Here is a 10,632-nt window from a genome sequence, read left to right on the forward strand (position 1 = left end):
GTCCCGCCTGACTTCTCTAGCCTGCTTCTATGGCACTGTGACACACTTAGTGGATGAGGGAAAGAATGGTGCTTTAGTAAAGCTTTTGACACCGTTTCTCACAGCATTTTTCTGGAGAAACTGGCTGCTTATAGCTTGGACAGGTGCACTGTCTGGAAGTCCAGGCTGGCCCAGAGAGTCGTGGTGAATGGAGTTACCTCCAGCTGGTGGCCAACGACTCTTGGGCTTCCCCAGAACTCAGAATGGAGGCCAGTCCTGTTTGATATCTTTATGGACAATCTGGACAAGGACATCAAGTGCATCCTCAGTCAGTTTACAGGTGAGGCCAGTTTGAGTGGGAGTGTTGATCTCCTGGAGGGTAGGAAGGGATCCAGACATGCTGGATCAATGGGTCAAGGCCACTTGTAGGAGGTTCAACAAGACCAAACACCAGGTGCTGTACTTGGGTCACAACAGCCCCATGTGGTACTACAGGCTGGATGTAGAGTGGCTGGAACATTGCCAGTTGGAAAAAGACCTAGGGATTCTGGTTGACAGTGGTTAAACATGAACCAGCGTTTGTGCCCAGGTGTCCAAGAAGGCCAATGGCATCCATGGCTTCTACTGGAAAATAGCATGGCCAGCAGGTCTAAAAAAGTGATAGTTTCCCCGTAGTCAGCACTGGTAAGGCCATAAACAAAATCCTCTGTTCATTTTTGGGCCCTTCATGACAAGAAAGAGACGGATACTCTGGAGCATGTCCAGTGAAGGGCTGTGGTGGGAACAAAGGGTCTGGAGCACAAGTCTGATGAGAAGTGGCTGAGGGAGCTGGGCGTTGCTTAGCCTGGAGGAAAGGAGCTTGAGAGGGAGCCTTATTGCTCTCCACAACCACCTGGAAGGAGACTGTAGCCAGGGGTGGGGAGTCAGCCTCTTTTCCCAAACAACACGGACAAGAGGAAATTGCCTCCAGAGTCCCCAGGGGACTTTTTCATTGTATATTAGGAAAAATTCCTTCACCATAAGAGTTGTCAAGCCATGGACCATGCTGCCCAGGGAAGTGGTTGAGTCACCAGTCCCGGAGGTATTTAAAAGATGTGTAGATGTGGCACTTGGGGACACTTTAGTTTAGTGGTAGACTTGGCAGTGTGGGGTTAATGGTTGAACTCAATGGTTTTCAAGGTCTTTTCCAATATGAACCATTCTATGATTCTATGAATTAGTTTCTACTAAAGGCCTTAAAAAGATTTTTGAAGGCCAAGTTTAGCAGCTCTGTGCATGCATCTTACAGCAGGATAAAAAACCTTTAGTACTAAAATCCTGAGTGCTTCAGAAAAGGGGGAACATTAATGGCATAAATTTTTTATAAAACCTGAAACACAGGTACAGTCTGTGAGTGCTGTAATACTCTAGGTTCATTAATATTGCACTTTTAAAATAATTGCTTCTATAGAGGAGAATGCTGGAACTCAGTCAAAACCTATTAATTGTTTTGTTTTTAATAATGATCAGAAAGTTAAGTTGTACATTTGTAAATCTCAGGTCAGTTTCATTAATTTCACATTTACTTTTTTGCATCTGTTCTGCACTGCAACACTTCTCCTCAGCAGAGTCATCCTGCCTTTTTCAGGGATGACACTGGTCTTTCTACCTAATAGCTACATAAAAAGATTATATCACTTAAATTTTTTTACATAGAGTAATTATTTGATAACTGCAAAGCAGAAAAAAAAATTCCTTGACTATTTTGAATCTCCAGGTATTTTAAAAATAACCTTTGACTATTATTCACTACTATTTCCAGCCACAATTATTACTAGATTTTCAGCTTTTAGCCACTATAAAGGAGTATACAAAGGAAATAATATGGTAGCATTAGAAGAAAGCAAACCTCTTACAGAGAAAAATGTGTGCTGCCACAAACATATCAGAGGTGTCTGCTAGTCTCACAGAACACACAGCATGGGAAACAGAGCTTCCCTAAGTAAACTAGTCCCTACCACTTTGGAGAAAGAAGACTTTCCATCAGCTGTCAGTAGATTAGATTTTCTGGTGGAAATGGCCAAAAGTCCGTTGATGTTGGCAGAACTAAATAGGGCCTTTTAATACCAATACAGACATTAGGCTTCTTGTTTCCTACCTCATACATGATTCATACTGTGGTTTGTAAACTGACCAACATGATTTTACATCTATATTAACAAGTATGTATTTGTTTAGCTTATAAGGAAAAGACTCGTGTACTTACGTAAGTAGTTATGCAAGTACTTATGTACTTGTTGGCTAACCTTTAGGTGTTAGTGCCTTTAGAATAAGTTTTTTAATAGTTGGGACAATCTTGACAAAATTCAAATAGGAGAAGAGTTTTCTAAGATAATTGTTTCTTGCAAATGGTGTGCCAAGCTAGGGAACAACAACAAGGAGTCTGTCATGGTCCATTCCATTGACGGTATCCAGCTGCACCTAACATCAGCATGCACAGAAATGTACTCAAAGTATAGTTGCCATTGTGCCTTTCCCAGTAGGGTATATTTGAACTCAATGAAATACAGAAAAATCTTCCAAAATGTTGTGAAATAGAAAAGTCTGCGTGATTTTTTTTAAATATACAGTGTAAGGCCACACCCATATGAATATTTTCACAGCCCCTCAACCATTCATAAGAGTCAAAATTGCTCACACCTTTTTTGATCAAAGGAGAACATTGAAACACTTACAGAAGCAGAAATATAATATTTCTTCCATAACACAAGGGATAAACTCAGCTGGCAGTGTTAGGTAGTTGTAGAGCTAGCAGCATTTACTCAATTTTTATCTTCCCCTTTTCATGTGGTAACTTTGGTTTTTCTTGCATGTATTTGATTTCTAGCAAGTTCGAAAAAATTGAGAGGAAAATGTTCTGAAAAAAAGTGCTGGGGGTTAAATGAGTTTGAAAAAAATGTCCTATTGGCTACATAGTTCATAAATGGAAACATGATGTGAATTTTTCCATGCTGCATTGCTTTCAAGGTGCCACCTTTAAGCACTTTTTCGGAAGACCATGTTTAGAAGAATTTGAAGGCTTTGAAGACTTCATAATAAACACTCTCAGCTTTACTTGTATTTGATTTTGAAACTTCAGTAGTTGTATGCAGTTCTCTTTTTGAAAATTTGAATCTTTTATTGTCTAGGGTATATATATATATATAGAGAGAGACTTCTTTGCAGGAAGAAATGAAGAGATTATCATAAATAACTAGAAAATTTCATCTAGGTATTTGCTATGAGATCCTTGGTGTATTATTGTTCTTATAATTTTTATTAGTGTTCTTATGATTTTAAATATGAAATTAAAATTAAATTTATCCCAGATGGATACCAAGGGACTTCTTAAATTGGACAGCATGTGAATGTTTTTTCTTGTCTCAAGCCCAATCCTTTATAACAGCATATACAGGTAGAGCATGTGCATACAAAGTAATCGTATGAGACAAACCTCAAGCCTGGGTATTTCATAAACATTAAGTTGAATGAGATAGAAAGGGAAAAGCATACAATAACGTTTAGGGAGTTTCCTGACATTTTGAAAGCAGAACATCTATACTTAAGCTGGGAAAAAAAGGTGATAAAAAACATAAGTGACAAAGTTTGAAGATTGTAGAAAACTTGATTGAATCTCTTTCTCTTTCTTCATACTTTGGCAGAGTGTTAATCCCACCACACAAATTTTGTAATTAACTTGCTATATTTCATGGCTCTCTAACTTAATTTATTACATCCCTGAACTGCTTCTGAAATTGGGCAATATGGGTGAGTATATACTTGAGAGTGTAAATGCCACTTCAGCTTTTAAAATAGGATTTAAGAGGAAGTTAAATGGCTTGAACTAAGAAATAAGTTCAAAAAGTTTGTGCTTGATGGGCTTTATCATAGTGGGGATGGCTGGATTTATATAATTCACTCGTTTGATCTGAAACTTAAAAGCTTAATTACAAGACTCTACAGAAGAGCATGGGCAGCTTGGTGCTTGGTTTCTTCTTGGTTTCCAGCATCATTCAGAAGGAATGTGTCACAGCTGTCATGCTGGCTATGCCTAAGGCACGTGGGTAGCAGTGTGCTCTACACAAAGAAAGCTCTGCTGACCAAAGAAAACTCCATTGCAATGAAGAGGCAAAGGAGGCAGTGTTTTCTGCCAATGACCTCTTGGTTAGAGTACTCTATACAGGAGGGAAAATTTGCTCTATTACCTAAAATCCAGAGGGGTGTCAAACCTAATTCTGTATTTACTAGGAGAATATCTTCATCTTGAAACCATACCATATGGTAGTCAATTTTAAAAGTGATTGCCTGAGAGATAGTAGTATCATAATGTCTTCTAGGTTGGAAAAGACCTTTTAAGATCATCTATGTCATAATCCACCACTTTTGAGTCTAGCACTAAATTGTGTCCCTGAATACCACACCCTCAGATACATCCAAGGATGGTGACTCAACACTTCTTTGATTAGTCACTATATTTGCATTGTTTGCTTGGATTTTAGGTGTCTGAATTCATAATTGTCTAGCTCACTAAATGCATAATTTCATTGTAAATTATGTTTCTAACTTACGTTATAACTGAATAAAATCTCTGAATTACCAAAACAACTTTGAAACTCTGGCATTTACACAATAGAGGTAGCTTCCTTATTTGCAACTTAGGTGCATGTTGTGACAAAAAAAAAAAAAAAAAGAGAAAATTATATTAAAAAGTTTTAAATCTGTTTTTTTACATTCTCAGTAAATTGAGGTTAGGAAGACTAATTCACAGGAGTGTTGTATCCAGAATGCAGTAGAAGATTCGTGAAACTCAGAAGTAGAAGCCATTCACTCTTGTTTACCACTTCTTGTAGGTGCTCATGCTTTTTGCTGTCAACAGGTTATTATGACCTTATTGACTTGTGAATGTCTGATAGAAGAGGCTGACCTCATTCAGTACCAGAGGAAGCAATTTGAAACACATTGTTCATTAAAATCAATCATTCATAAAATATTAATGTTATTAAAAATGTAAATACAAATCCAGAAAGCTTTTAATCATTAAGCCAGAGAAAAAAACATTTATTCATGTGCTATTGACAAAGTAAATTTTTAAGTGTTTTTGATGGCATTTTAAAATATTGATAGTATTATAGATTGAGATGGTATATTTGAGGAGCCTTACATAAATAGAGCACTTTAATAGCCTCAGGTTCTTTTGTTGCAGATAAGCTAATGGTATGCATTCTCTTAAAATGGAGAGATATTGAACATAGAAAGAACAAGCTGTACAGTCTCTGAGATAACCATCTAAAGAGACAAACATCTATATTCTGCACTTTTTCAGTTTTCCAAGTGGCTCTCAGCAGTGTTCCAAAATGCTATATTGTATTGTGGTCTTTGAGCACATAAGAATTGTTTTCATTCAGAAATGCAAAAAGGCAGAAAGTACTGTAAATTACCTCTCACCTCTATCTCTGAACTCAGAGTTAACAAAAAGCAGCTGTGCTCTACAAACACTTCTGTCTCTTGCTGCTTATACTCTGGGAAGCACAGCCACAGACTTGAGTTGACAAAAGAATTGGTGAAACTTTTGTCTGAAGTTCTTTAAGGCTAAGGTGAGGAGAGGTAAAAAGGGTGAAGAGAGTAAGTAATTTAGTGATACTTTTTGCAGACAGTTGATTAGAAACCTCCCCTAGGATTTGGGAAGCAAGGGTTCAGGTGCTTTTCCTGAACTAAGTAGAGCATACCTGAGCTAGGTCTTTTTGGGATATGTTATTACTATTAAAATTGTTTTGGAATTGATTCGAATTGATTGTTTTGGAATGGATTCCTGATTCCTGACAAAGATTCTGAGCCTTCACTATGCACCACTCTGTAAATTCAGAATTTTCTTGAAATTAATGAAATTTAATGGATGAAAAAAACTCTTCAAAGCCTGTAATAAATATTTTTGAGGTGGAAAGAAATAATTTTTTTCTGAAATATGTATTCTGTCTGAAGGAATTCAATATCTCTGTAATTTTTTCAGTCATGTTAGTGCCCAATATCCAGTATAAGAAAAGACTGAACTGCTTTTATTTTAGGGAGAAAAAAACCTATACAGTTTTATTGGAATATTTGATAGGAATATTTTTTTTACCAGAATGAATAAGACATCTTGGGTTAGATAAGGTCATGGTAAGCATGCTCTTTATGGATTTTAAGTATGTAAATATGATTTGAATACCAAGTTCTTGTCTAGACCATGCTGAAAACTTTACACTTATTATTTTCGTGCAATAACATTGAATAGTCTTTACTATTAAAGTTTCAAAGTCATATTGTCAAAAGCAATCTGCAACTCAGCAACTCCTGGTTTGATACCAATGTGAGAAGACAGATTGCCCAAAAAGTTAATTTCCATTTAAACACATAAATGAACCAGAGAGATATTCTGAAGTATTAAACTCTCAGCATGTCCCACTGAGAAGAATAGATCTGTTGAATGCATGCTCTTGAGAATTGCTTCATCTAGATGCCTAAACAGGAGCTGAATTCTTGACAGTTCTACAGTAATAATAAAGCCTCCCAGAGACATTGACCCATTTTAAAGGAGACACATTAATAGTAAGATTCCTATATAACAATATTAGCTTGCTTCACTCATAATTACTTGTATCATGCTTTTTTGAAACTCAGTTATAAAATATGTACTAAAGAAAAAAATGTGCTTTTAGATCTCCCAAAAATATTTTTTCTACCTACAGTGAATTTCATCTACAATGACCCAATCTGCTAGTCATTGTGATGGGATTTCTAAGGATATTTGCAACAGATTGAGTTATAAGCTCAGGAACACAAAAGTATTTCCTTCTTCCTAAATGTGTACCTTTTGAGATCACTAAATATGTATATGCAATTCCCTACTGAATTTCTGAGGATTTACTGGAAAATGTTTACCTCCTTGAATACACCTTTGACCTGCCTAATCTTAGCTTCATAGATTTTTAGAGCAAAATGATCCTAGTCTAACAGGCTGAATACCACTCTTAGAAACATTTCTCAGACTCATTACTGTCTTGGGTGCATTCATTGGGAGTTTGCTCAAGGCAAGATCTCAGTGGCCTAGAGCTGGGCCCTTTTCCCTTTAAAACTAGGAATGGCATTTCCTATACATGAACAGAGATATTACATGTATGTGATTGACAGCAAACAGCCATAAGACTTTTCCTCCTCTTGAGTGGAGGGAGCAGAAGAACCTCAAAAAAGATTTATGTGTCTGAATAGGAATAACAGTTTTCTGCTGTCTTCCCATCTTCCATTTTGAGAATACTGAAAAACCCTAATTTTCACAGAGAACCTTTTTCACTTCAATTACTCACTAAAATCTGCCTTGAGGAATGGAATGTAGAATTTGTCTTGAGCACCTGCATTTGAATTGAACCAGTCAGTGAAACAAATTACACCAAGAAATATAAATGATTTCTACACGTGCATTTTCTTTGATTTTCTCACATTAATCCCATCTTCCCATATCATGAAAGCATCATTAATTAGCACTAACTGGATTTGTCCCTGGACCGACTGCGAGGACAGACAAGTCGAGTCAGTAATTCTAGTTTACTCCAAGCACTCTTAACTGAGCTCAAAGAAAAAAAAAAAGCTGAAGTTCCCAATGCAGTGTTCTACTTACCAAGGTCATTGCTTGCTTAGGTTTTCCAAGCATAAATCTCTATGGGTGAAAATGCATATTTTAAAATACAGAGAACTACTCAATCCTTTTTAGGAAATTAGACATGAACCATTATGACAAATAAAATGATTATGAAAGCCAGGTTGAAGATATGCATTTTTAAATGAAGAGTAAAAAATTTAGAAAGAAATAAAGTTGATTGGAAAAGTCTCAATTTTTGCATGAATTTAAAATAATTCCATGCTGCCTGAGACTTGGTAGAAATTTTTCCCAGTCTTCCCATCTCTTTATCAGACAAAGGAAGAAAACAGGAGAGAAAATTTTCAAGATTAGACTGTGCATTTCACAGCTGCATAAGTTTAAATGGAATATTTATTTATTTTTTGCTTTGACATTTTTTGTACTGCTCAAGTCGACATCTGTACTGTAAACACCTATATAAAACCTAGACAACTGAATAAAAAATAATGGAATCTTAATGCAAAGGTTTTTGGGTATTCTTTCTTTTTTTGTTTTTTATATTGGGTTTTTGTTACATACATAATTAAGATTTTACTCAGCCAGTGGGGGACTAAAAATCTGAATAAAAGTTAACTAGGGCTGCTTGCTTCTGGTAGACATTTGTGTCTAAGATCACAGTTAACTGCCTTTAGAAATAACACTAAGCCATTTGCCTATGGAAGTGCCCACCAGTCTCTCATTTGCACAATTTAACTGGGTCCCTTCTTACAAATCCAAACACTGTCCATGGTGTTTGTATCCCTTGCCTCACTCTCATAAACTTGTCTACTTAAGTAAATGCCTTATTTATTGTAATAAATATCTAAATATGCATCTACATGGGACCTACTTTTCAGGGATTTATTCTTGCATTTTGCAGGTTTTTTAAAAAGTAATATCTTCCACAACCTCATGACAAGTTTGCAGAAGGCTCTGTATAAAGACAGGACTAAATCATCCAAAACAAGCAGCTTTTCAGAGAACAATAGTCAGGAAAAAGACAGGTGTCATGGAAACCTGCCAACCAATAGCTTGGCGAATTACACTTTCTTCCAGGTGTGAAAGACAGTTACAAATGTATATTGCATGATTATGGACAGTGCTTATTAGGTATCAAAAGACCATTTTCCTTGCCTGATGGAGTCTGTGGGATTTTTTTATGATGTCTTCAGTAAGCTTTAGATCAGACCCAGACAGAAAAACCAGAAACAGAGATATTCATGGGTATACAGATAACAAACGTGAAAAATACTTTTCATCAATCTTCTTAGCGATTGTTTTCAAACCCTTGAAGTTTTTCATTTTTACAATTCCATTTTCCTCTGGCTTCTCTCTGTCTCTCTCTCAGCTTTATCCTTGGTTTCCAAAGCTTTTTCTCCAATCTTTTGAGGATTTTTTTATGTGAAACACCTTTCTCATGGAACTTGAAATACAGCTTTATGTATGTTTAATAACACGAAACCATTCAGTCAGCAACAGTGTACGATTTTCCACAGTCAATGACTTCATTGTTTAGTACTTAGCTTTCCTACTGTCATGTGGATAGACTACTTAGTTTTATAGGAAAAAAAAATCAATTCACTTAAGTGTGACTCACATCTAACTATGCATCAGCTTAAAAGTAATCCCTTGTCCTCTTCCAGAAAAGAGAGCACATTTCACAAAATCCTGAGTAGTTCATTTATTCTTAATAAAAGCTAAATAAATTCACTGAACTTTCATAATTCACTTTGGATGGCATACACTGAAAATGCACCAGTGCAAATGACACCTGGACAAATGTGCAGTCTTTCACCTTCTTATCCACAAATTCCTGTTTCTCAGAGCATATGGTCTTAAAACTAGTTTTTCTACTCATTTCCCTCTCCTACTCTATTGTCATGTGCCAGATCTCCTACCTCACAGTCCTAGGCTAACACTACATTTACTTATTTTCCCACTTGCAAATACAAAAGAGCTGTGGTTAAGGTTGTTAAATGTGGTCCTATTAATGTTCCCCACTTGCTATTCGTTGCTGCATATTTTTGCTCTTATACTACACCTGAAACAGCCCTTTTGAATTAGGAAAAGGCAAATCCAGGCTCCCAGTCTTGGATGACCCTTTCAAAGGAATAGGTGCTTAATCTGGTCTTGAATGTTTCTCTGGCAACAGCAGCCATTCTCATTGCTTGCAAGTGGCTACACTTCCTCTCTTTCTACCAATAGAATGATTTTTTTCTGCTGATTTAAAGCAGCCTTAATCTGACCCCCCTTCTCTTTTCCCTCTGGTGCCAATTACTTCAATCATTTTTGGAACGGTCTCTGCAGGAAAACATGCCAACTAGGAAAACAATGATGCTTCCAACTATTTTCCCCTCATGCTTCTAACATAAGCAGGTATTCTTTCTACTCTAGTTCCTGGGCTGAGATGTGCTTGCCAACGTTAGCATTTCCATTAGCAACTGCTAGATCACATGAGGCATTCACCTAGAAGTATCTGAGAGAACCTGAACTCATTTGAATTGGAAACACCATTTTCTTCTTCATCATTATTTGAAATAACACTTAATAATTTGCAAACCTATGGCCTAATTGAACTCAGTGAAAGTTTTCTCATCGCAATAATAGGTCAGGCCCAATAGCCATCCATTATAAAGTTTATTTATATAAGTATGTATTACCTAAACCATATTTCTCTTCTGTTTTCTTTCAAGTTCTTGTACAGATATTTTTTTATTGAAGAATTTTACTTTATTATCTGCTGGTCCCTCTGTTTCCTTTGGGGAACTATTACATATATTCTCTCCTTGTTGTCTATTTAATTTTTGTTTGATATTCATAAAAGTCCTCAGACTGAGATTTTTCCTTTAAATATTGTACCTCAAGTCACTTCAGTACCTATCTCAGCCATGAAAATTAACATGCACAGAAATTTTTGAAATATTTGCCAGTATGTGGCTGAATTTTTCAGGACTATGGTATTTGTTTAGTCTAGTCTTTATGAA

The sequence above is a fragment of the Zonotrichia albicollis genome, chromosome 3 (genome assembly GCF_047830755.1).
Source record: "Zonotrichia albicollis isolate bZonAlb1 chromosome 3, bZonAlb1.hap1, whole genome shotgun sequence".
NCBI lineage: Eukaryota > Metazoa > Chordata > Aves > Passeriformes > Passerellidae > Zonotrichia > Zonotrichia albicollis.